Raw genomic sequence first — 27136 nt, 5'->3', positions numbered from 1 at the left:
GTTTATCATGGAAGGTTTCCGTTTATATCCAAAGAACTTAAAATTAAAATACTACAATATTTTACCACAGTATTTACCACATCAATGTTTATAGCAGCTCAATTCATAATAGCTAATCTATGAAACCAACTTAAGTGTCTGTCCTTCAATAGATTAATGGATAAAGAAATGTGATATATATATATATATATATATATATCACTGAGTGTGTGTATATGCAAAATCAGTGGGATATCACTCAGCTTTAAAGAAGAGTGAAATTATGTAATTTGCCAGTAAATGGATGGAATTGGAGAATATCATGCTAGATGAAACAATCCAATCTTAAAAAAATATATCAAAGGCTGAATGTTTTTCACTAATATGTAGATGCTAGTTCACAATAAGGTGGGGGGCACTAGAGAAGAATAGTGTTACCTTAGATTAGGTAGAGGGAAATATTGGGAGGGAAGGAGGTGGGATGTGGGGATAGGAATGATAGTAGAATTAAGTAGACATTATTACTTTAGGTATATACGTGACTGCATAACCAATATGATTCTACAACATGTACACTCAGAAAAATGAGAAATTACATCCCATCTATGTATAATATATTAAAGTGCATAAATGCATTCTACTGTCATGTATAATTAAAACAAATTTAAAAATTAATTTAAAAACAAAATTTATGTCTATCCTGATATAAATAAATGAATAAAGAGTTAAAAAAAAAACACCTTGTTCATCATAGAATTCCAAGGAAAAAATAGAATAGTGAAAAGAGAAACATCACCGTTTGGCAAATATTATGCCAATAATGATTGTAGGCAAAAATCATTACTGGATGCTAAAATTACTGGGTAAAAATATTATAAGTAATAGGATATTTGCATAGTCTGAAAGTACTGTCATATATGAAAAAAAAACACACTCCAAATATTAACTCTATGGTAGAGAAAAGACAGAAAATTTTAAAATGGCAGATATTTAATCAAGTGATCAAAGCAGATATCATCTGTGATGAGACATCTTCTTTAAGAGCACATCACTTCCATGGTGTTTATGGAGAACATGCATAGTCTGAATTTAGTCATAAAGAGTTTCTTTTTTTTTTTTGAGACAAGCCTTGCTATATTGCACAGGCTGGCCTCCTGCTTCTAGACTCAAGCAATCTTCCTGTCTCAGTTTCAAGAATAGTTGGAATTATTAGTGTGGCCACTAAGCTCAGCTCATGAAGACCTTTTAGTCAAACTCAAATTGAGGGACCTTCTAAAATATAGCTGTTCAATGCTCTTTTAAAAAAGGACCAAGGTCAAAAAAGCCAAAAATTAAGATAGTGTCCCCTAGTGGAGAAAATTAATGTGATAACACAACTTAATGTGTGATTCTGGAACAGGAAAAGGAAGCTAATGGGACAGTTGACAAAAATTGAATAATATGTATACATAAGTCAATACTATTTTATCAGTGTTAATTTCCTGGTTTTCATCAATTCAGTAAGGTTATGAAAGACATTTGGAAAAGCTAGGTGAAAAATATACCAGTATCCTATTCTTTGTGCTAGTTTTAAAGTCTGAAATTATTACAAAATGAAAAAGTTTAAGTGAAAATGAGCTAGAAATATATTTTTTTAAGTCTAACATTTGAAGTTAGGAATCATATATCTCCTCAGCCTTTCCTTTGTATGCTAAATATGTTTCACTTTGGACAAGATTCCCAGAACCTGTACTATATTTGCAACTCCATTATTTAAAACTCATTTGTCAGTAGCCCTTCTAATGTATGTTACCAGGAATGTCTATAATATACTGATACAGAATTTTTTAAATGTAATTTATGAAATTTAATTTAAATTTTAATCAAATTTGATGTCTTATTTTTTTTAAATAAAAGAGCTGAAAGTTTATTAGTTAAAATTGCAGTTAAACTTTAAAAACAGATTAAAGCATACAGTTGGATTAATTCAACATGAATTCAAATTAAACTTGAGGATTTCTTTTCACTGAGGTCAAACTATATTTTCCCATCTTATCCTATGCAATTGATTGGTTTAAGCCAACTGTAAAATTACATTTTCCCTTCAATATTCCCATCCTTTTAATTTTAACTTATATTTTACACTGGTTTAGCAATGTTAGACTAGTCTGATTATTCTGATTATATCTGACTATGATGAATATATTTTTTGTTTTCAATTGACAAAAAGAAAAAGTATATATTTGTGTCCTACAATATGACATTTTAATACATGTACACAGTGTGAGATGATGAAGTCAGGCTAACTGGCATATCTGTCATCTTAAATATTTTTTGTTGTTGTTCTGGGAACATTCAAAATTATTTTTACTACTTATTTAAAATATTCAGTTAATCTTTGCCAATTATAAATATGCTGCTGTACTTGTAAAACTTAAGAAGTTTTTCTACCTACACTCTGTTAGCCATCATCTCTTCATAACCCCTTCGCAGGCTCTGGACTTAACAGCCTAGCGAAAGCGACCTCACAAACTTGGGTCCCTGGAGGCTCGGGGCCCGCCCTAGCGACCAACTTGGGGCCCTGGAGAAGGGAATCTCTGCCTGGAGGGGCGGACGGAGGCGTCGCACCCTGCGGTTTCCTGGGCAACCAGCGCCGCCTCAACTCCGTCTCCGCCCCTAGTGCCTCGCTGCAGCGCCCCGCCTCGGCGCAGAGGCACCAACAAGCGCCCTAGATTCTTTCCAGAAAGCATTCGGCCTTTCTCACCTCTCAGTGCGTGGTGCATGCCACCAATGCCGCTGTACAGCTCAAGGACCCGCAAGGGCTCCATTCCTCCAGCCGCCACCTCCAACGCCGCAGCCTGGGATCTAGGCCTGCCGGTCCCTCCACTCCTGCTCCCGCAGCCCCCACCGCTCCTTCTGCCTCTGATTCCGCGATTTTTCGGTTCCCTCGACTCTGTCGCTGGGCTCAGGACTTTACTGGGCAGCGCAGGGCCTGGGGACTTGACAGATGTGGTGGTGGTGGTGGGGGGAACAAAGCACAGAAAACTATGAGGCTTTCAACTGAGTAGCAGCCATTCCAGAGCCTGATTGACGTTCATTCTTCACTGATTGTTTGCTGTGGCCTTGAGTGGGAAAGAAACCCGGAGCTCAGTAGAGGAGTGAAAAACTGCCTTGCCTTCGAAGTGAATCCAGAACAAATTGTTTTTCAGGCGGGCTATTTTTCTGCCCCTTGGAAGTCTGAAGTGTCCAAACATTCCTTCTACTAATCTTGAGCAGGATCACCTACTCAGTGGTGTGTGGCTGCAGCTGCCTGCTGGGATGATGCAGATAAATCAACCAGCCTATTCTCTAGAGAAACTTCCAGAATTAGAAGCAGAACACTGATTGAGTGACAATAACTCCAGCGATGCTTATTGTCATCATTAATAGTGTTAATTATATTTCAGCTTGGGAAATAAGCCCACATAGGATACATTGTTCTTAATAGTTCTCTGCACTATGAGCTTCCAGGAACTAGAGACTTGACTCTCCAGGATGGTCCTTGTGATCAAGTGGTTAGAGGTTCGATTATAAACTAAGATAAGTAGCCAGGAAAGAGGAAGAGGAAATATTCTCATGGTGAAGAGAATGTCCTTCTATTTGTTCTCAATACTGCCACAGGTTAACCTTTGTTAAGATCAATTTAGAGGTGCTGCTTGTAGAGAAAATGATTTGTTAGAAACTTTGCATGCCTGCTAATGTAATGGTAACAAAAATTTTACTACTATATCTGAATTATAGAACTGACTGACTGATCCATTTTGATGTGATCTATTTTTAATTGCAAGTGTATGTTAGTCTTTAAATATTTTGTTTTTATTGGTCACTTATTTCAGATAAGAAGAGTTTCTATGATAGAAAGATACCAGAAAACTGAATTTTAGCCTTGGCATTGCCAGTAACTGATTGTGAGTTTGAGATAAGTGGTGTTGTCTCATCTGTAAAATAAATGGGAAGGAAGGAAGGAAGAGATGAGTGCTGACAGTGTTGCAGTTCCAAGATTCCATGGTTGGTTTAGTATTTGAAAAAATAAGTTCTTTTTTGGCCCCATGATAAGTATCTCTTCCAATTAAATATCTAGAAAGTTTTTTTATCTGCCTTAAACAAATATAGTTTTAAAAAAACTCATAAAACTATACATATATACACAAATATATACACAACATACATGTAATGCATGAAACAAACTCATGATATTTATTATATGATATTAACACCATAAACAATTTTCCGCACATAAAGTATAAAGGGGGCTTGATAGTTCCAGAGATTTATATATAGTCAACAGCCAATTTAATAAATAAACCTAGAATTTGTTCAGCATTAGCACTATAAATCAAAACATACAATGGAGAGCCTTCCCTTGAAGGAGGGGCCAGTACATACATATGTGGCACAGTTGATGAAAAATACCAACCTCCTAAAAGAAAGGAGGCTAAACCACCATTCCTGCACAGGCTAGTATTTAAGTATTCAATCTGATACTTGAGAGTCTTTGCAATGTAGCCTGGAACTTATTTTTCTTATTTTGATTTCTCCCTTTCTTGAACTCTGTTGTAAACTAAGTTGATCAGCATTCCCTAGACATACCTGTCACTTCTCTGCCTCTTTCCTTGCTGATATTCATTACCTTACCTAGAAATCTCCTAACCGTCTTTAATGCCTACACTTCAAGTGAAGCCTTCCTTTTAAATTCTCAGGCTAGACACCTTAACTCATTTCAGTTTTCTCAATCTCCCTCCTTTGCTGAAAACACAGGTTCCTCCCTGTTCCTACACTAAATCCTTTTAGTTCCTTCTAAACCTGTTTACAGCTCCCATGAGCCACATCATCTCTTTTTGTGATATTTTCTCTCTAAAGTTCTTCGTATGTGATAAATTTTTCAAGAAAAAACTTTCTGCATAATCATAATTCATAACTACCTCCATGAAAGTATCTGCACAAGTTAGGATCCCTTGGATTACATGCACTCTCTTCCAATTTCTGATACAAACTGTGTGATTTAGGAAGAGAACCAGGAGGGTTGACACAATGGGGAGCAGCTGAGAAGAAAGATAGGATGAACAAATAGAGGTGGAAAAGAGAACATATATTGACTTATTTTTTTTTCCTCAAACTGAATCTAGAATGTTCACAGGGGAGAAGAAAAACCTCTCTAATCCCCTTGTTTCCCATAAAATTATCCTTACCAACATTTCCAATAATGCTTATATTCTAATAAGAGAAAGTCAACACATTTTCAAAAATACAACTATCAAATCTTAGATTTTAGTATATTCAGTGTATTTTCTTTTAAAACATAAAATGCATCTTTAAGAAATAAAAATGTTAGTGAATCCATGGAAAATGAAGGCACATATAAAGCATATCAGAATTCACCAAGAGCACTTTGTAATACCAAGATGAATATTAAAATAATAGCAGGACTCTCAGTTATAGAAGGGCACATCATGCAACTTGGAATCCAGTGTCATTTTCTTCTTCCTTTCCTGCTTGTCATTATTGTCTAACAAGATTAAATAGATCTGTTTAAAATACTTTTGGCAATCACCTTAGGGTTTCCATGATCCAGCTCATTTTTTATTCCTCAGTGAAAAGTGAAGTGGATTCCTCTACAGGTTCACCTACAGTGAGAGAATACCCTCCTTCTGCCAATTTAGGTAATAAACAAATTCCATTCTGGTTTTACATAGAAAAAAGAATCATCTTATAAATTTCATAGAAAATGAAAGCTCATCATATAGAATAAATTGATAATAAATGTCCTCAAGAGACAAATTATAATCAGAAGAAATTTGAATTGGAAAGGTCCCTAGCAGGCATGTGCCACTCATGAGCTCCCATGAATTTAAGAACTCTTTCTACCAAGTTACTGATATTTGAGCATTAAAAAACGCAGGCATTCAAGTAGCTAATGAGGGTACATGGTACTACCTAGAGTGAGCAGTTTGATCGTGAAGACCTTGAATTATTAGAAAACTGTTCTTTATAATTACTAAACTCAATTCCTTTTAGACTTGCCCTCTGTACTGACTTTTAAAACTCTATTTTATTATGCATTATAACTAAAAACTCAAGCTCAAGAGCTAGAATGTAGATAGGAATCACAGGTCTCTACTTCTTACCTGGGTGACCTGGATTAAGTCACTTAGCCTCTCTGAGCCTAAGCATAACTCTAAAATATACAAATAAATTGGACATGTGATTGCTGAAAAGGTTAAATGAGGATCATTTAATTATATTCTGGTATGCAACTTTGCCTGTTGCATACCAGAATATAAATAGCTGTATGCTTATTGAATAGTTTCTATATACAGTAGCCCCTCCTTATCTGCTGTTTCACTTTCTGCAGTTTCAGTTACCTGCAGTCAGCTGGGGTCCAAAAATATTAAATAGAATTCTCCAAAAACAGTGCTTTAAATTATGCATTATTCTGAGCAACAACATGAAATCTTGTGCAGTCCCATTCCATCCTGCCCTGAACATCAATCAGTCCTTTGTCTGGTATACCCATGTTTGATATGCTACCTGCCATTGACATCTTGATTATCAAATAGACTGTTGAAATATTGCCATGCTTGTGTTCAGTAACCTTTATTTTACTTCACTGCAGCCCCAAAGCACAAAAATAGTGATGCTGACAATTTTATTACAGCATATCATTATAATTGTTCTATTTTGTTATTATTGTTATTAATCTTTATCTGTTCTTAACTTTTAATTTTAACTGTATCACAGGTGTGTATATGTGGAAAAAACACTATGTACACACACACACACACACACACACACACACACACACACATATATATATATATATATTTAGAGAGAGAGAGAATTTTTTAATATTTATTTTTTAGTTTTCGGTGGACACAACATCTTTATTTTATTTTTATGTGGTGCTGAGGATTGAACCCAGCAACCCGCACATGCCAGGTGAGTGCATTACCGCTTGAGCCACATCCCCAGCCTCCACATTATATATTTTTTTTTTTTAAAGAGAGGAGAGAGAGAGAGGAGAATTTTTAATATTTGTTTTTTAGTTCTCGGCGGACACAATGTCTTTGTTGGTACGTGGTGCTGAGGATCGAACCCGGGCAGCACGCATGGCAGGCGAGCGCGCTACCGCTTGAGCCACATCCCCAGCCCTCCACATTATATTTTGAGTTCAGTACTACCCATGATTTTAGGCATCCACTGGGAGTCTTGGAGCATATCTCCCAAGGATAAAAGAGGACTAATGTAATGGTCCCTTCAACTCTGATGTGACATGAATCCAATCTTTTATGTCAGTTATACTCCAGTTTGGTGATGCTCATTTTAGGAGCTAAAACTGAACATTGGACCCTGAAAAAGGTCAAATATTCAGACTATAGAATGGTCCAGTTAGCTACAGTCTAAGGGCTCTAGGAACGGGTGGGCCTTGTTGTAGGTGTTCAGGAGTAGCCTGGGCTTGGGCCAGGGTGAGTAAAACTGGAAACTAAAATCCATAGACCTTGCTGAGAAGATGATGAGTGTGAAAACACAGGAAGTCAAAGACAGACTTTTCCATAGGTAGTAAGAGACACCTCCTAATTGAGGTTAAGCAGACCTGGTGTGGAGGTGGAGGGTACCACTAAAAGCATAGTCATTTGTTAACTGTTTTATGTTCCCGGCACTGAAGAAATATTTAATCAAAAAATTTAAAAATTTTTTAAAAAATCTATTTCAAACCATAAATTGTCAATAGTATTTTAAAAGTGGGGAATGTCTTCTATTTCCTAAGCATAGGACTTTTTACTAATTTCACTGATTGTTGATCAAAATTTTCATTGATTCTCTAGAGCTAAACTTTACAATAGAAGAGCCACTACCCACATCTGATGACTTATTTAATTCACAAAAAATGTAGTTCAGCAGTCACATTGGGTAGATTCAAGTGCTCAACAGTCACAAGTCGCTACTGGTTACCCTATTGCTTAACACAGAGAGTATTTTCATGTCACAGAATGTTCTCCTGGGTAAAACCACTCTAGAATGATGGTCTCCAAGTTACCACTTTTATGTCTAGGACTTCCATAAAGAAACTGTGCCAAAATGTCTACAAACTGCTTAATAATTCATATTGAACACTGATTTAAAATAAGACCCCCAAAATAGGACTAGAAGGAACTCAAATAAAGCAAGTTTTGCATCGAAACTCCTTCCCTTTCTCTAGCATCTAGTTACCTTTTCGATTGACTGTCACAACAGAAAAGAGCAGATGTGTTCTGTCAGCAGCATGATAAATTTTCAAGAGAAAAAGAACAGATGGAAAGTAAACTTTCTGGTGTCTTCAAGGAGTAGTACTTTTCTATTGAAAAAGAATATTCTGGTGACCTCTAACTGGGAATAATGTTATCTTATACTTACCCCAGAAGAAAAAGAATGCTTTTAAAAAAAACAAGAGGAAATTTTATTTTAATTTCTACTGGAACACATAAATACCATGCAGCCTGCCTGATATCTTGCCATAATTTTGCTACTTGAGATTATTTTTGAAATTTCTCATTCAAAACTGTTTGCAGCAATATTAAATATTATATTTTAGTCAAATTAAAGATAGAGGGGGTCTTTGGGGGCTGGGGTTGTAGCTCAGTGGTAGAGCACCTGCCCAGCCCATGTGAGACACTGGGTTCAATCCTCTGCACCCCATAAAAATTAATTAATTAATTAATTAATTAAAGGCATTGTGTCCAACTAAAAAATATTTTAAAAATATATAGTGGGAATCTTTCTTTAAAACTGCTTTTACCAGCTCCTTCCTCTGGAATGAACCTTAAGAACTATTTGGTCCAGTGTTTTCCAAATTCTTTTTTCCCCCAAACGTTTGTTCAAACACAAACTCATTTAGAATCAGAGCCAAGAGAGATGGAGACATAGAACAAGTGCAAGGTCCCATGCACACAAATCCTAACTGCTCTGTTGTTGAAGCATGGATGGTAGTGGGCCCAGAATAATGCTAGATTACCTCCTATTCTCCATCAATTCCTATGGCTTCCTCCCCAAAAGACCTATATCGTATACCACTGATTTCATGTAATCTGTTTTAAAGATGAAGACCTGGAGATCCAGAAAGTTTTAATATTTTGTCTGGTGTCACAGCTAGGTGGAAGAAGCCCAGCTCAGTTCCCTCTCAGTTCCCTCTGTCAATCATGGCTTTGCCATAATATAATACAAAACATGCTGAGTAGGCTCAGTGGACCCAGGCCTGCTGGGCCCCTTGACACAGAAGCAAAGCCAGGAATCTAAAGTAGCTCTAGGATGAAGATCACATTGCTTCCTGAGAACAGGCTGACCTGAGAACTGAGGGCAACTTTTGAGATCTATCAAGCAAACCAAAGCCAACAAAGCAATGCATGTTATAGAGGTCAGACAAAAAAGGTTAACATTGCATAGTAAAAGAGGACCAATCCACAGACTAATTAGCAGCATGTGTGATAGCTCTTCTGCCAATCACTCTAGCAAGACAGCCTAATACAGTGCGAGAAACATGGCCCTTAGAATCAGATGGGTTAATATGAATCTTGCTTCTTGCTTAAAATACTCAGTTCTCCTACAAAATAGGTAATATTTGCTAAAAGGTAGCTGTTTGTACTCAATTTTATACATATGTACTTCATAGATGTGGAAGATGGATAGATACATATAATCAATAATAAGCCTAAAACATTAAATAATTTTTTCTTCCAATTTTCTGAACAACTTTGTCAAAACATAAGATATAACCCATTCTTTTCTAATAGAGGAAATTCTAGTATGCTTTCAAAAGCAGTATATTAACATGAGATCAGTTTGCATATTACACAACAAGATTTCTTTCCTCATCTATTTCTAACACAGCTTTCATTCTTCCATGTGGGCAAATATAGCCCATGTTGGGACCACAGGAGAGCTGTTGTTACTTTGTTCCTTTTGTCTAGCAATTCACCCATTCAGATCTGCTGGAGGGAACCAAAACATACAATCCAGAACTATCAATATTAAGAAAAGGAAATAAATATTCAAACTCCATGAACTCTTTATTCTTCTTCATAGTCTGTTTCTGTTTTTCATTGCTACATCATTAGAATGATAAACTACAATACAAAAATAAAGGAAATACTTACAAGATTTTTTCTATCCCTGTTTATTTAGGACTAGATTAGTTACATGAAAGTATCACTTAGAATCATCTGCATATGATCCAATCATGATTAAAATAGCTAAAATGTAATAATAGTTCCCTGGAACTACAATCAATCTATTCTGTCTACATAAGAAAAAACCCTATACTTATTCTAAATTGTTAACTTATCAGCTTACAAAGTCAGTTTTAGAGTCTAATACAAGCACACTTATTCCCCAAACTCTCACTTCATATGCAGAATCTATCAATCCTTATTTTACAGAGCTAAACTTTTTCCTGCAGACAGACCATGAGTGTTTCATTTCCATGTAGGGTAACTATTGCTAAGCTAAAATATCTAAATTCCCCAAAGGAACTTGTTCTATTTTTACTCACTCAAAAAATACTGAGTGGCTAAAATAGGCTATATTTCAATTGATGGCAAGAGTACATTTTACCAGTAGGGTGGTATAACTAATAAGATAATCTAGGCTTTTAAGTTTCAAAGAATTTTAAATAATTAAAATGTTTATTAATCAGTTTTAGACCTATCAGCTTTTCTTGTTGAATATTCAGTTTTTTTATGAAGAAAAAAAGAAAAACTTCATGTTTATAAATTAACATATATTTGCAAATCACATAATCACATATATAAACAAATGAAAATAAAAAGATAGCACCAGCTTTATCTTTAAAAAAAAACCCTACAAGTTATCAAATAAAAAAAAAAGAGTTGGCAAATATTTTAAGGAAGAATTCCATATTAGGAGTTTTAAAAATGATTCTTGTTAGGAAAGAATGTCAGGAATCCACATATCACATTCTCTCTTATTCCTTTCATTTTAGGGACTACATTCTAAAGTAGGGTGGAAAAATGCAACAAAGACCATTTTGTATAAATCCTTGTAGTTTAAAGATTTAATATCCAAAACTTAACATCACAGTTGAATCATATCACTTGTTCCTTCTAGGGCAAGATATTACTATTTGGAAAACAATTTTTAAAATATTACCAGAAGCGAGAAGGTCCTGATGAGCAGTAAAGTAAAAATAATCAGTAAACCTCAGAATATTGGGAGCCCAATCCAATTGTAAGAGTCTTCTGACCATTGTTTCTCAATTTTGCTAATAAGAAAATGTTTACCAATAACACATAATTTAGAAAATGAAGAAATATATAAACAAAGAAAATCAGAACTACATTAGATACCCATGGCTGAATTTTCATGTTTTTCCCTTTAATATTTGCACTAATTGTCTTTTACCAGACCTATTTACCACTAATTATCTTTTAATCAGAACATTATTGCAGATCCATCCTACATATATGAGCCCTCTCATCTAGTATTTTAACATGATCAGTTCTGTTTTTCATTAGACATACCAAAGAGACCTGTGATTTTTAAATTTATTTTTATTTTTTCTGAATTTTAGAAAGAATATGTGCTGATGGTGAGGGGTAAAACAAATGACACAAATTTAACATTCAAAGCTCCTAATATATTCTTCAGATAGAGTCTACAGGTGGGATTCCTGGGTAAAGACTTATAATTATAACCTGAGTTCTTGAAACTGGTTTCCCCCTCTGCACTGTCATGAGACGTGAGCCAAAACAGCGTATCATTTTTATTTACCATTACTGATTAGTATTGAGGGTTAATTATTGTCATCTGTTTTTTTTTATTTTGTCAATTACTGGTGATATGTGTTCTTTTCTGATGAAGAAATATTGTGTTTCTTACTGAATAATCATAATTTCATTTTTATCATTTATTTTTTAAATGAGCCAAATTTGCCTACATGTTCTTATTTTTAAAATTTATTTTCATGTAGGATGTGAAATGAGGTTTTAAGACTAAACTTTTCTCCAAATATCCAGTTTTTCCTTTCATATTGTTTTGTGATACTTTTTAAAAACAAGTTATAATTTTATTTGGTATGATCTGTATTCCTGTCATGTGTCTGCTATTTTTTCTGAAAATTTAACCCAGTAGTCCCCCATTTTCCCTGAAAAAAAATGAAATGTAGTCTTTTAATTCAAAGGATACAAAATATTAGACTTGCTTTCTTTAATGAAAAAGGTGTATTTATTTCCACCATTTCATGAGAAAATGGAAACATTCCTTCAATGGAGCATTAGAAGACAAATAAACATACCTATTTTTTATAACCTTAAAATCTGCTGATATGCATACTTATTCTACATTCCCAGGTGATGTCATCATATCAACAATCATGAAACTTAACCAACCCAGACACAAAATAACAACAATCACAACAACAATACTTAAAAATGGTATGTTCGATTTTTAAAAGCTGCATTTTCATACTTACACATTATTTTCACAATAATCCTGTAAGTAGGCATTATCAACATGATACTTTAGATGAAGAAAGTAAAGTTAAAAGCTCTTAAAAATTGTGATTTGTTGGGGCTTGGGTTGTGGCTCAATGGTAGAGTGCTTGCCTTGCATGTGTGAGGCACTGGGTTCTATCCTCAGCACCACATATAAAAAAAAACAAAAAAAAACAAAAAAAAACAAAGTTACTGCTACAACTAAAAAACATTTTTTAATTGTGATTTTTCTAAAATCAAACAGCTCATATATGACTGAGTCAGCACCAAAAGGAACCTCTATCAAAGAGAAATTAAAATAAGCAACTAATTTTTAAATCAAATCTACACCCCGGACTCCCACAGAGTCAGAGAGGAGACCCACGGTGCCAGCGCAGCGACTCTCCGGGAATTCACGCCAGGCTCCCGGTTTGGAGAGAACTTGCCGCCTGGGGATCCACACTGGATCCACCGCAGCTGACCAGGTTTTCAGCCCAGCACTTCTCACCTAATTCAGCCGACTCCTGACCTAGAGTCCCGCACTCAAGGGCGCGATCTGGGTCCGGCCCACGGTTTCCAGGAGGACGTGTAAACCCTGAAGGGGTCGGATCCGAAATGGGAGCTCCCGGAGTAGGTAGAAAGCCCGAGGGCGTATTCTCTAAGAGGGAGGTTAAGGAGGCTAGGGCGCAAGTGGAGACGGCGGTCACCTGCCTCTCTCTCCTGGTGCAGAGGCCAAGGTGCTAACCGGAGGGTCCCCATAAGGGAAGGATTCTGGGGAAATTTAAAGGTTCTTCTATCCTTCCTTATGCCGCCTCCTCAGGAGCTTTCTGGCTTCCTCTGGAGTTGGCAGAGGCAAGCCTGGAGTCTCCCAGTCACAGCGGCTGGCCCGAGCGCGCAGGGAAAGAGGACTCGGATGCGCAGGGCTCCCATTCCCCTGACGCATTTTCTGCACCACTGGTGGCCGTCGGGGAGGTGGTGGGGAAGAGTAGGAGGTTCTGGGGATGAGGCGGTTAAAAAGCACAGGGACTGGGGGGCTCCGGATTGTGCAAGAACCGCCCCCTCTCCTTTACCTTCGAGCCTACCCTGGGCTCTCCAGGCTCTGGGCCCGTCCCGCGCCCGCCGCTGGCGGATATGGAGCGTGTTTCCCGGAAACCCCCAGGTAAACCTTCCTGAGTTTGGAAGGGGGACAGCTCTTCCGGGAAGCCAGTGAGAGCCGAGAAGACTATGGGATAACGTGGAGGGGAGGGAAATTTCCTTTTTCTTTTCTTTTCTTTCTTTCTTTTTTTTTTTTTTAATATGGGAAAAGCTGCCCCTGGACGGCGGGGCCTTTCCATCTGAGGCTCTCTGTCTTGGGGAAAAAGCAGAATTGCGGGTGACACCTGGGAAGGGAGGAAGAGAAGGTCCTTAGGGGAATATTTACAGGTCAAATCGATATCCCCGTTGGGCTACGAGGATGGCCAATTTCAAAGCAGATTAGATTACTTTGTGGCATTTCAAATAAAACGGCAATTTCAGAGCCTTGAGCATGTGGGCGACCTGCGGGAGCTGTCCGCCTGCTTGGCTCAGTGAGCGCAGGGGCACTCTGCTGGAGCCCTCGAAGGGAATTCCTCCTCAGGTATTTTTCTTTTAAACCAAGGGCAAAGGGGCGGCTGCGAGGGCACAGGCTGCAGCATGCTGGGCAGAGGAGAAGCAGGGGCACGCTCCAGCCTCGAGGAGCTCAGGGAGCTCAGGCTCTGAGCGCTCTGGGTGGCGCCACCGCCTCTTGCTGAACGCTGCCGTTTACTGGTTGTTTCATTTCCTGGTCCAGGTTTAGGAGATGCATGGGGACAGCCGAGTCGCACCGGGCCTCTGGATAGTGTCGCCAAGGAGCTGGGATCGCACTTGCTGCAGGTAGAACCACCGCGCCGTGGGAGGAGCGCCGCCGCCGCCAGTCGCCCTGGCGGGGGCTCCCTTCCAACCCTGTCACCCGAGTTTCTAGGTGCGCGGCACAAATCCACAGGCCGCCCCCAAGCTGAAGAAGTCCCAGGGGCGGGGGTGGCTCCCGCCCGGGAGGGTCAAAACCCAAGCGTGGATGCTTAGCCTGTCCGGTACAGCCTCAGCCCCAGCCCCAGCCTGCATCCCTCTCCATCCCAGCGCCCCAGGGGTTTCTAGCTCACCCAGACCTAGGCGGAAAGGCGCCCCTGAACGTGGTTAAATCGTTTCAACCTTACTTCGGTTTGTCCCAGAAACCGGGCCAGGCTCTGGAGCCAGAGAAGCACCGTTCAGGAAGCATTGTGCCACAATGTGGCAGCGTTTAGCAAGTGTGAGTGTGTGTGTGTGTGTGTGTGTGTGTGTGTGTGTGTGTGCGTGTGCGTGTGTTGTTTTTGAAAATACATGTGCGAGGGAGAAGGGAATGGGGGAATATTTGAAACCCGGAACTTTCACAACTAAAGAGAACTGCGGTGGCATAGCAGCCGGCCAGGTAACACTCTCTGGGAGCCTGGCCCACACGCCCTCGGCTCGCCGTCTGCCCGCCCTTCCAGCTTTGCGCTGCATGTTTTCCGTGTTTCATACTGTCCACATTATAAGTGACACTAATATCAGGGAAAACTAAGTGCTTGCAGGGGAACTTCAGAGAAAGTCTGGTGGGCAAAGTCAACACTTCCAGAGGTCTTACATTTAATTAATTCCTGAGTGGTGTGTGGATGGCTGTCTTTGCAGTTATTATACATGTAAGTGAATTAGGTAATTGAAGCTAGGAAAGCACACTCCATGTTTTCAATTAAGAATATTATTTTTTAAGCTACTGCTGGTAACGTTTAGAATTTAATTATGATAATTTCTTCACTTTTATTTGTTTTCCTAGATGTTGCAAGAGATCTGTTTTGTTAAATGTATCTCTAATGGTTTTAGAGTTTAGCAACTATGCAAAATACATCAAAGTGTCTGTAACTTTAGAAATTGCTTTATAGTTTGTCCCAGATTCTGTTAGGAAAATGTGTTGTAGCTGAGTTAGAAACCTGAAAGTAAGACATAATCAAGTTGCTGGTCTCAACCTAGCACAGGGAAAGGTAGTGATAATTTAGTTAGCAAAGAATTTTTGCAGCAAACGGTATTTGAGACAGCAGAATGTAAGGATATCTTTCAAGTTTCATTTCTGCTACATTCTTTATAGCCCACCTCCAAGGGGGAGAGTAGAAAACCCAAAGGTAATCTGGTTTCAATTACATGCTGTAAAAATAGAATTTGTGGCCAGAAATTAATTTGTAATATTTTTTTATGGGAGTTGCACTGCGGATTGTATGGGTCTTTCACAAACTTTATTGCTTTTCTTTGGTTCTGGATCTAAAATATGAATGAGTAAATAAAGTACAGTTTCCTTTTTCAAAAGTTAAGTCTTTGACACAGAAAAATAATCATTACCTTTTTATTTGTCTTAATTATCTCTTATAGTTTTATCTTATTTTTAGAGGGATTAGGTAAAAATCAGAATTTCATTTGGGTAGTTTTAATTTTTTTGGAAGATACTTTTTCTCCTTGAATTTGGCAAAAGTTATTCAATCTTTTACAAAGTTGAAATAGTTAATTCTATAGACTTTGTCTGGTAAAATAATCAGGTATTTTGTTTTATTTTCTGGGGAGCAGCAGTGGTCGGAATTTATTATTCAAATGGTACTTATGGGTAACTAGAATATTGTGGCAAATAATGAGTATGTCCTAGTGGTATAAATGACTGCCAATTATGACTTAAATGGTCTATATAGTAGTGGATGTTCCCCTAAGTACCATAGAACTCTGGATTTGTGCTAAGTGCTAAAATAACTCCAAACAATAAAGCTACTACATTTAAAGTGAGCATGATAGGAATTCTCAAATGTTTCAGATGATTTTTGTGATGTGGATGTAAGGTTTTTTTTAAAGTGCTTTAAAAACATTTCAGAGCCTGGCTTGGGAAATAAACCTTGAATGTTGTCACCTGTGGTCCTCATGGCCCTGACTTCTTTTTTGAATTTAACAAATATGCATTGATTTTTTTTTCCCCAGTTCTGGGCTCATGGATGCTGGCGAACACTTCACCACTGAGCTTTATGCCTTCCTCCCACTTCACCTCCAGCCCAGTGACAGCAAAATTTCTAGATTTAATGCTGGTGTAGAACTAACATCTCTTACCCTGATACGTTTTCTGTTTCAGACTTTGGATGGATTTGTTTTTGTGGGAGCATCTGATGGCAAAATCATGTATATATCCGAGACGGCTTCTGTACATTTAGGTTTGTCCCAGGTAGGTATGGCCTAATTTTATGTACAATCAAAATATTCGATTATATTGTAGCAGATTGTGACAGCTTTGCCTAGCCTGAAAATGAGTCTGCATTAGTTTATGAACATTATTCATAACTGCAAAATACCCCCACCCTCACCTAGTGCTGGGGATTGAACAAGCTCTATGACTGAGCTCTACCCCCAACCCCAAATTTCTCTTTAATAGGATTCCCATGCAGTTTTCTTCTTTTTCTTCTTCTTCTTCTTCTTCTTCTTCTTCTTCTTCTTCTTCTTCTTCTTCTTCTTCTTCTTCTCCTTCTCCTTCTCCTTCTCCTTCTCCTTCTCCTTCTCCTTCTCCTTTTTCTTCTTTGCATTTTTACCTTTTTCCTTTCTTTTTCCTTTGAGGCTTGTGACAACTATGTCTTCACTGTGGCCAGCCCTGTTCTGAGTCTGTCCTATGTATGCCCTGCCCTACCTGCTCACCTAGTGATGTTAGATGGCACAGAAAAGAGCTTCCCCAGGGGACCTACAGTCAGGCCACACATGCTGGGCTGCACATGGTATTGTGCGTTGCTGTGAGGTGAGAGGAAGCTTCTGTAGAACATGGATTTATGCGGCATGTGTTTTGGGGAGACAGAAAGGGAAGGGGTAGATTTATGAGTGTTCACATGGAATTCAAGGTCATTTTTCCTGAGTTTTTCCAGTTCAGTGGTTGTTTCAGTAAAGCATTTTATATGCTTGTGATAGAAACTCATAAAATTCAGTTTACTACTGTTTTGCACTGCGAGGTTCTGGTTTCTTTAGAACATTTAAATATTACCCATTTTTCTGGAAAAGTGAAACCATCTTCTGAAAAGGGGGTTCCTCCCTTAGAAGGAAAAGATGACCTCAGCTTGTGGACCCCCAGCCAGATGAGGGTTGGGTTGAGGGTCCGGCTGCTGTCTGGGCCTGTGGATGGCCCGGACAAGGAGAAGCAGACTGGGTTTCCCTTTCACATCTCTGATTTAACAAGCGTGGGGAAGAGAGATAAAAGTCACATTTTTTTATACATGCCAGGACTAAACGTTCCTTTATATTGTGAGCTCTCAGCGTGACTTTTCATCACAAGTGAGGACATACTTCAATGAATGACAGAGACAGAACAAGGGCTCCTAAAAAGCGTGTGAGTGACCTGTTCTTTCCATCCTTCTCCCACAGTTAAGCCCAAATGGAACATGCCTATTAATGTTTCTTGAGTTTTTCTCATTGAAAAACAAAATTACCAAATTTGGGAACCCGAGTTTGGTGTATTCCTTTTCTTTTTCTGCCAGTACATTAAAAAAAAAAACAAAAAAACTTTTCATTATTTTACAGCCATCTCTTCCAATGTATGCACATCCTTCTCCACATCCAAATGGGCTTATGTGTTTCCTATGCAAAGTCTGTTAAAGGAGATTGCATATTAAAATAGTTTAGAAGGTTGTTTCTTACTCTCTCTTCTCTTATGGGACCTGCTATCCCAAATAGTTTATCAAAGCTTGATTCTTTTTTTAATGTTTATTTTTTAGTTATAGGTGGCACAATATTTTTGTTTTATTTTTACATGGTGCTTAGGATTGAACCCAGTGCCTCACATATACTAGGCAAGCACACAAGCCAAACCTCCAAAGCTTGACTCTTGCATCTATGTGAACTGAGGGATAAATATGTGTACAGACTGAGAAATGTTTTGAGAAGATTAGATTTACTATTTCTATGGGATTGGAGATTGTAGCAGCTTAGTGGTAGAGAATGTGCTTAGCTGAATAAGTATTGCCCACTCCTCATCCCCAATCCTCCACAAATAAATGGAAAGGAAAGAAAAAAGAAATTTATTACTTTACATTTTTTAGAATTAATCAGAATTATTTACTTGCACCTAGACTGGTTTCTACTTCTGACCTAATCTGTGGATTATTTACCTTTTAAAAGTATAATTTACTTTTGATAGTCTTACAATATTGTCACAAATAAGATAAAACATTTCATATACTTTTAAGATGATTTGTCAAAACATTTTTGATCAGGGGCTCACACTGGCATTAAAGTGTTTTTGTAGCTGCAGATGGAGGCTAACACAACCTCATCGAGGAATCAGAAGAAAACCAGTTGCCCTGCATGATCAACTTGACTTATTTTTTTTGCAATTGTCTTCTCTTCAGGGAACAAAGAAGCTAAAGGAATCTACAACTTTCTTAGAAAATGGTAGTACTGGCCCTTCCTCCCTTTTAAAACAAGGATACAAAGTTTTATTTCTGCATATGATCACAGAAATCAATTTGACCACTATTTTTCAGTATTAAATTTATATCTGAGATCCCTAGCAGTCAAAACAAAATGGGAAATAAATTCAACTATCCAGGAATTTTATGTCCTGGGGTTATATTTTAAATAATATGGTAATGTCTGCTCTGTCTCTCTTTCAGATCATGCTGGGAAACAGATCAGAATAACTATTTTGTGTGATTTGTGAAGTATAGGGAGCTATACAAAAGCCAGAAAGCCTCACTTTCATTAAATACAGTTTGCAACTAGAGTACTTTGGTGGGCATCTCTTAGGGTTGCTCGGTCACTTGGAATATGTGAGCACATCTTTAGGTACTGAGCACAACTTAAGCAATCTGTCACTCAGGCAGCTCAGCCTACCAGCCTACCTTGCACCCCACACAGACTCTTTTTATGTGGGAAAAAGATTCTGTTGATTATGAACACAATAATTAAGAATGACCAACACATTGGAAAGGTAATGACTAAGCCTTCTGTCAAGATTAACTCCACATGAGGAAATGGAGGCAACATAAAAGCATGATGTTTCTTTTTCATCATATGCAAAAATACAACTTTGTATCGTTGTTTTAAAAGGGAAAAAAGTCCAGGTATGACCATTTTCTAAGCAAGTTGTAGAGATTCCTTTAGTTTCTTTGTTGCCTATGAAAGGACAATTGTAAAAAAGATAAGTCAAGTTGATCATGTAGGGCAAATGATTTTTTTCTGATTTCTCCATGGAGTTGTGTTAGCCTCCGTCTGCAGCTACAAAAACACTTTAATGACAGTGTGAGCCCCTGGTCAGTGGCTGGGGAGTGTTCCACAGTGAACTGTTTAAATAAGCAACAACAAACTTTTCTCTTAGATCTGCCTTCTGTTCATGATTAACTCCATAGAAGGAAATTTAGGTAGAATTGCAATGTGTATTTTTTTCTGTCTTCTTTACTTAAACAGTAAAATAAAGTATTGAATAGGATGTCAAATACCCAACTACTCTTTAAAAAAATGTTTTGCACCCTTTAGATTATTTTCATTATTAGCAAAGAATTGGACAAATATAACAAACCAAAAACCTTAATAAAATAGGCTTACGGACTGGGGATAGTACTCAGTAGTAGAGTTCTTGCCTATTCTGCGCCAGGCTCTGGGTTCAATCCCCAGCATACACACAAAAATATTAGTAAAATTTTACCCAGTAGACAGAGTAATGCTTTAAAATGTTTTCTGGTGAATAGCAATTGTAGTAATAGCTTATATTTACATGGTGCTCGTCTGTATTCCTAGAACTTTCAATTACTCTCAGTGACATTGTCTCATTAAGTGAGGTTCATGTTAAGTCAAGGTTACACTCCTCGGTAGAGGGTCACAGGAACATACCTTCCCCCATCAGTTCTGCCATAATCGTGTGAAAATTCACAGCAGAAGGGAATTGTTCTGTTTTGTCCTGCTTTTGATCTGTACTATCTAAATACCTGAATTATACATTTGAGGATGTAAAAATGATTCTTTATATTCTTCAAACCCAAAGCCTTTTTTTTCCTTTTAAATGCTGGAGATGGAACCAGAGTCTCTTCCATACTAGGCAAGTGCTCTACCACTAAGCTATACCCCCAAACCATGTTTATTTTATTTTGAGGCAAGTCTTGCTTAGTTGCTCAGTCTGCCCTTGAACTTACCTCATTCTCCCAAGTAGCTGGGATTGTAGGCATGTGCCACTGCACCAGGCTTAAAAAGGATTCATTAAACTTTTTTTAATTCCAGTATTGGAATTTTTAAAAATCTACGTCTTATGACAGTGTATTTTTTTTTTAAATCTTAAGCTAGTAAACAAGAGGTCATTGTTGTTAAACTGTGGTATTAAAAATGGCAGAGATAAGCAGAAAATACAGTTAGTTTGTCCACCTAGTCCAGAGGCTGAGCATTAGAAAACAGTTGCATCCAACCTGGGGATTCTGTCAGGTTTGCAGCACAAAAACATACAGACATATTTTAATATGTTGGAAAAAGTAGTGCCGGGAAGCACTCTTATCCATAACATTCACTGAACATTTACCAACGGATTTGATTCCTTTTTTGTTCTTATTATTGTAATTATTTTACTTATATTTAAGCAAAAACAATCCCTGTATAGCTGCTATATATAGTTTTAAATATCCTTGTGGTTCAGATTTCCTTACCAAAGTTCCATGTTATATAACATTGAGGTTACTGGTATACATTTTCATATAAAATAGCTGTTTATGAGACACATAAAGAAAAATGTAATATTTGAGATTGATACCAGAAACACAATAATACAAACAGCAACCGTGTAAGTTAGAGGCACAAGACCAAATTTTTTCACTTTTGAAATAAAGAGAAAGGACGATGTTTTATGTTTGTTGACATAACTTGAACCCTGAAACCCAAACCATCTTAACCATCTTATTTTTAAATGCTCAATTTACCATACTCAGCAAAACATCCAAAACAGAGTAATGTGCATTTCCCCAGTGCCGAGTGACTCTGCCCTTCCCCACAGAATATACCCTTTTAGTGTTGTATTTATCATAGGCAGTTTTCTTGGCAGGAGGAAAAGCTATTCAGCAAAACATAAAAAAGCTCTTAGTAGAAAAGTCATTCATTTTGTAGTTAGCAGGGTTCTACAAATAATAAGGGATCACATCGAAGTTCTGTTTTAATAAGTCTGATGTATGAGTCCAGGGAGTTTTATGGCAACAACTTTCTCTCCTTCTCTAGACAGACAGACAGACAGACGGACACACACACACACACACACACACACACACACACAATATTTTTCCTGCAAGGTAGTCACATTTCTTCTGGCATTGAAAAGCATGAATAGATAAATAAATACAGGAAACATATGTCAACCATAATTTTGAGTTAAGGTCAGCACTGTTTTATCATTCCAGAATTTGTTCTGTAAAAACATTTCCTTTATTTGACGGCTATTTTACTTCCTAGACAGTCTTAGTGTTTTCCTGTCCGTTTTATAATGGACCCAAGAACTCAGAAAATCAAGCCCTCCTTCCCTGCCTCTTGCCCCTCCTGGTTCTCCAATCTCTGATGAGAACAGGAACTTTGGAAATAGATGAAAATATTTGGGGATTAAAACCCCTAATTAGTAGAGATACAAGTTTTCCTGCAAGTCCCTAAAGGTGTTTCTCAACAGAGACGTTAGTAAAGTACTGTTTTTTTTTTAAATTTTTTAAATTTTTGTTGTAAATGGATAGAATATCTTTATATATTTACTTCTATGTGGTGCTGAGGATTGATCCCAAGGCCTCACACTTGCTAGGCATGTGCTCTGCCACTGAGCTACAACCCAGCCCCGCAAAATACTATTTTTCTCTCAAAAAGAATTTCAGGAAAACCACAATGATCATTTTTTTTCCCTTAAAACATGGATAAGAGTATCCATTACAGGCCAATACTAAAACATTATTATTATTATAATTATTTTAAAATAAGCTGGACCTCAATGGCACAGTGCTTGTCTAGCATGCTTGAAGTTCTGGGTTCAGCCTGCAGCCCCCAGAATAAATATATAAATAAACACATATATAATAAGCCATTGAAATAATGATTTTAAAAATCCAGCTCCTTTAGTGTTTAGCTCGAAACTCCCCATTTTGATAACACTCTATAATGTGCCCCATAGCTCTGTCTCATGTGGCTGGCTTAAATGTTGCTGGTTTATTTAAAACTTTTTAAGGGGTAACAGGAATGACTTGAAAGAAGAAGGTTCATATCTCTCTCTCTCTCTCTCTCTCTCTCTCTCTCTCTCTCTCTCTTTTCCCAACAAAATGACATAAACGTTTTTCACATGGGCCAATCTCCATTGAGGTCGATTACAGAGGCCCAGATTCGGGAGGTGGCTGTGAGGAGGTGACAGGGGGATGTCTGTAACAGGATTCTCTCTGTGCTCTGCTTGCCTCATATTTGAAGGAGATGCTCCAGGAACGATGCCGAGAGTGGAGCCATGCAAGCCTTCTGAGGGGATGAAATTACTTAGCAGACCAGAAACAATCTCTTCTGAATAAAGAAGGCAGTTTGCCACATCTTGACAGATTAGGAGAACTGGCTGGGAGGAGCGGGATACATTACTTCACCTCTCCAGGGCCCTTTGGTTCCAAGTGAAGAGCTGAGGGCCCTGGAGGCTCCAGGAGAACTTCTCACTGAGCCACTTGGCTGGCCTTATGCAGCTGTGGGACCTGGCACATGGCACCTGCAGGGCTACCCCTTCGTAGATGACCCTCTGACTGACAGCAGGTAGTCTCCAAATGTGCCCTGGCCAGACACAGGACAGCCACAGCCTCCTTGTGCTCCCTAGGGTCACACCTCCCTTGGGCAGGGCTGTGAAGACTCTTCTGACCCACTCAAGGTCCTTTGCCTCCCAAGGGCACTATTTCAGCTGGGCTTTGGGGTTCCCACTGGCTGCGTTGAAATTACCGTCATTCTTCTTTATGCTCCTCCAAACAATACTGGAATACACTGACAACTGCCCTTATCTGTCACTCCCAACTCTACTAATAGGAGTCTTAAAAACAGGACTGTGTCCCAGTACTCAGAAGACTGCCCTGGTGGCTCTTTCTGAAACTTTCTGTGCCTTTGCCCATTTGTGAAGGGGTGCAGGTCTCCAGGACTCAATAGCGTATCCTTGAGTGGCATCCGTACTTGGGTGAACATTCTAAAGATGCTCACAGTCAGGAACAGGACCCCCAGGGCCCTCTGTGCAAATATCCCAGTAGTGGAGTTTTTCTGGAACCACCCATTCCTGCAGAGCCAGGTCCAGGCCGACACAGACACGGCTGGAGGGCTGCCATGGGGCCCCCTGTGGGGCATGTCTGGAAGGAGGCGTTACCCTGGTGTTGAGGTAGCAACCCCAGGAAATAACCACCACATCATGTGGCTGGCTGGAGTGGCCCCAATCCCTCCTGCAGGTCACACAGAGACACAGCCGCACCCTTGGGCCAGAGCTGTAGAATTTGCACAGTCATCTTGGACCAGGAAAGCCAGAGATACATTTCTGGCAATGTGAGAGAGGCCTGGCAGTGCCTGAGGCACACGGTTCAGAGCTGCTGAAGAAAGGGGCTTTGTCAGAGTAGAGCCTCCCGTGGTCCCTTGGTCAGCTCTGAGAGGTGGAGTGGACGCGACTCTGGGAGGGAGCACAGTAGGGCTGCAGTGGCTATCTCAGGCAGGCAGCATGTGAGTGGGGGTGCAGGACACAGCCCAGAGAGTTGGAGTCCATTTTGAGCTGTCTCTGAAGGATGCTGCCCAGGCCCCTCCAGGGCGTTCCTTTGTGCTCGGGCCTCCTGGGCTCTGAGCTCAGGCCTGGCCCTCTGGCTTCTCAGGCATGGAAGGCAGTTCAGAGCTGGGCTGTGGGGAGGCAAAGGTTCCATGTTTGACACAGGTGTGGGTTGTGGGCAGACTCCAGTCCTGACCCCAGCAGGGTGTGAGCATGTGGCACACCCTGCACTTTCCCCTGGTGCCAACCCTGGAGAGATGGTGACATTTCTGTTCCCACCCCTGCAGGTAGAGCTCACAGGCAACAGTATTTATGAGTACATCCATCCATCTGACCACGACAAGATGACGGCTATCCTCGCCGCTCACCCGCCTCTTCACCATCACCTGCTCCAAGGTAGTTCCTCCAGGTGAAAGTAAACAAGGCCACGTTCTTAACTATGACCCAGGGCTTGGCTTCCAACACCTGCCAAGGTCTAGGGGTTACCAGGGCAACACTTGGCCCCATCAAGTGGGAGGTGCATTTTGGCCTCTGTCTTTTAAACCAGATTATTTAAACCAGCCTCCATTACTGCCAAAGACTATTCAGAGCTGCCGGGGACAAAGGTGCTCGTGATTTAGAATTGCAGGTTGCAGCCTCACAGGTTTAGACCTGGGCTGCAGCTTCTGAGGATACAGCCCAGGGGGCTGTGAAACTGCCTGGGGGAAACTACACCTGAAATTCCCCTGGGTGACAGCAGTTCCTTTGCTATGACCACAGACTGTAAACCATCCTGAGAGGAGGAGGACAGTGGCTTTGCTATTTTCATGTTACCTTGTAGCCATGGTGGACATTTCAACATATCATTTATGCTCGTGGCTACTGCAAAATTCTGGAAGTCATGAGACCCACCACTGAACCTTGTTTTTTAATGTAGTGATAAAATAGCACACTTACATCCATGTTCAGGGTGTGCCACTATGTGTTTAAATACTGGGATAACTACTTTCCTACATAGTTGGTTTGTTTTGTAACTATATGCATTTTATTTTATGCATTTAAAAGTGTTACTCTGAGCAGGGGTATGGGTTTTTTTTTTTTGCCATAGCACAAATCAGTTAAGATGCCCTGGGCATCACAAAATTAGAACAAATGCTGGGAAGATACAGAAGTTTTCTGGGACCCCGGCCTTTTAACTTCGTGGACAGCTCAGAGAGGCCAGCAGACTAATGGGTCTCACTTATGTCTTAGACTATAGTACCCAATGGGGCCCCAATTCCCCAGTGGAACAAAATGCAAATAAAAGACTTCAAAGTGGTGAGGACATTTAGCCATGGAGGAGAAATATGGCTTTCATTCTTATTGCTCCCTCCTGGGGAAGATTACCCTCAGGCTCGGAGGAGGGACCACAGAAGTGCATGCTCAGTTGTCCAGTAGCAGTTGATCTCGCTGTTCCTTTCCAAGGAGAGAGTCTGGTGTGCCAGCTTCTCAGACAAGATGGGGCCTGACTATAACTACAGCCTGTGATAGTCGTTGGGATGGGATGGCGTCTAAATCAACATGAAAAAATGATGCCGAGAGTCATTCCCAACAACAATGACTAATCTTTCCACTCTGGTGTGTTTTCAAAGCTGGACACAGACAGCAGGAGTCCTAGAGAATTCCTCAGAACACCATGTTGTTGCTTAAAACACCGCACAGGGTGCCCCCTGCTTGGCAGTGGCCTTTTGCTACTGCCCTGGGTTTCATGTTCCCCTTCCTGTGTTGTAGCCTCTGGAAAAGTGGTGAAGGAATGAAAGTAAGTGCAGCTGGGGGGACAGTGAGGCCCGTCTACTCCTGTTTCTGTGGGGTTTGAGGCTGAGGTGGAGAGCAGTCCTAGAGGAGAGGCAACAAGCTGGGGGCCTAGGGTCCCGTGCTGACTCCCTGCAGCGCCAGCCCAGGGGTGCAGGGAAGGCTCCCGAGCACACGGTGCTCTTCTCTCTCACAGATTTTCTGCCTGGATGGAACCCCATTGTTTCATGGTGAAATGTGTGAGAAGTGCGCCCTCCCCCCAGATGAGTAAGACCAGGTGGTACTTTTGAGACGTGAGCTTCCACACCTCAGTGACATCTGTCTGGTTCAGACAGGAGGACTGTGGGTAAAGCACATAGCCTGTCCAGCTGGGGGAACCAAGGAGGCCTCTGAGTTGATTCCCAAACTTCCATGAGGCAGTGCCCTCAGGGACAGTGGAGGAGGACCTTGCTCCACTTCAGCCTTTTTTTTTTTCGGTACTGGAGATTGAACTCAGGGGCACTCAACCACTGAGCCACATCTCAGCCCTATTTTGTATTTTATTTAGAGACAGGGTCTCACTGAGTTGCTTAATGTATCACAGTTGCTGAGGCTGGCTTTGAACTCACAATTCTCCTGCCTCAGCCTCCAAAACCACTGGGAGTACAGGTATGTGCCTCCATGCCCAGCCCAATCCTTTTTTAATGATAAATTTATCACCAGGCAGAATGGTGCATGCCTGTAATCTCAGCCTCTCAGGAGGCTGAGGCAGAAGGATCACAAGTTTAAGGCAGCCTCAGCAACTTAGTGAAACCCTGTTTCAAAATGGAAAAGGGTTGGGAATGTAGCACAGTGCTAGAGACTTGCCTAGCATGTGTGAGGGCCTTGTATTTATTTACAAAATAAATAAATAAATAAACTTATTAACCTCCAACAAATGTCTATTTAGAGTGGAGTGACAGCCCCTCACTCAGAGGTGTGGCCTTTCTCTATTGCTGTCTCTGAGGGCTGGTGTCCTTTAAAGCCAAGGAGGACTCCTGTATGTTTACAAGAGTGAGAACTCTTTATGCACAGGGCCTTTCAAAGAAAGGAAAGGAAGGTCTGGCTTAGCTAAACTGTGAGGGGTTCCCTGGGGAGGTGGAGACAAGAG

The 27136-nt window shown here is 39.8% G+C and overlaps 1 long non-coding RNA gene across 1 annotated transcript; it reads left to right on the top strand.

The window, feature by feature from the left end:
* Positions 1–14152: 14152 nt before the first annotated feature.
* LOC144372942 (uncharacterized) lies at positions 14153–26862 on the top strand. The gene is made up of 3 exons (XR_013432761.1): positions 14153–14348; positions 16630–16723; positions 24529–26862. It is a non-coding gene; the product is annotated as an uncharacterized LOC144372942 (long non-coding RNA).
* The last annotated feature ends 274 nt before the right edge of the window (positions 26863–27136 follow it).

This window comes from Ictidomys tridecemlineatus, unplaced genomic scaffold, assembly GCF_052094955.1.
Source record: "Ictidomys tridecemlineatus isolate mIctTri1 unplaced genomic scaffold, mIctTri1.hap1 Scaffold_197, whole genome shotgun sequence".
Lineage (NCBI taxonomy): Eukaryota > Metazoa > Chordata > Mammalia > Rodentia > Sciuridae > Ictidomys > Ictidomys tridecemlineatus.
Note: the sequence above shows the minus strand (reverse complement) of the source record. Positions and strands in the feature narration are given on the sequence as shown.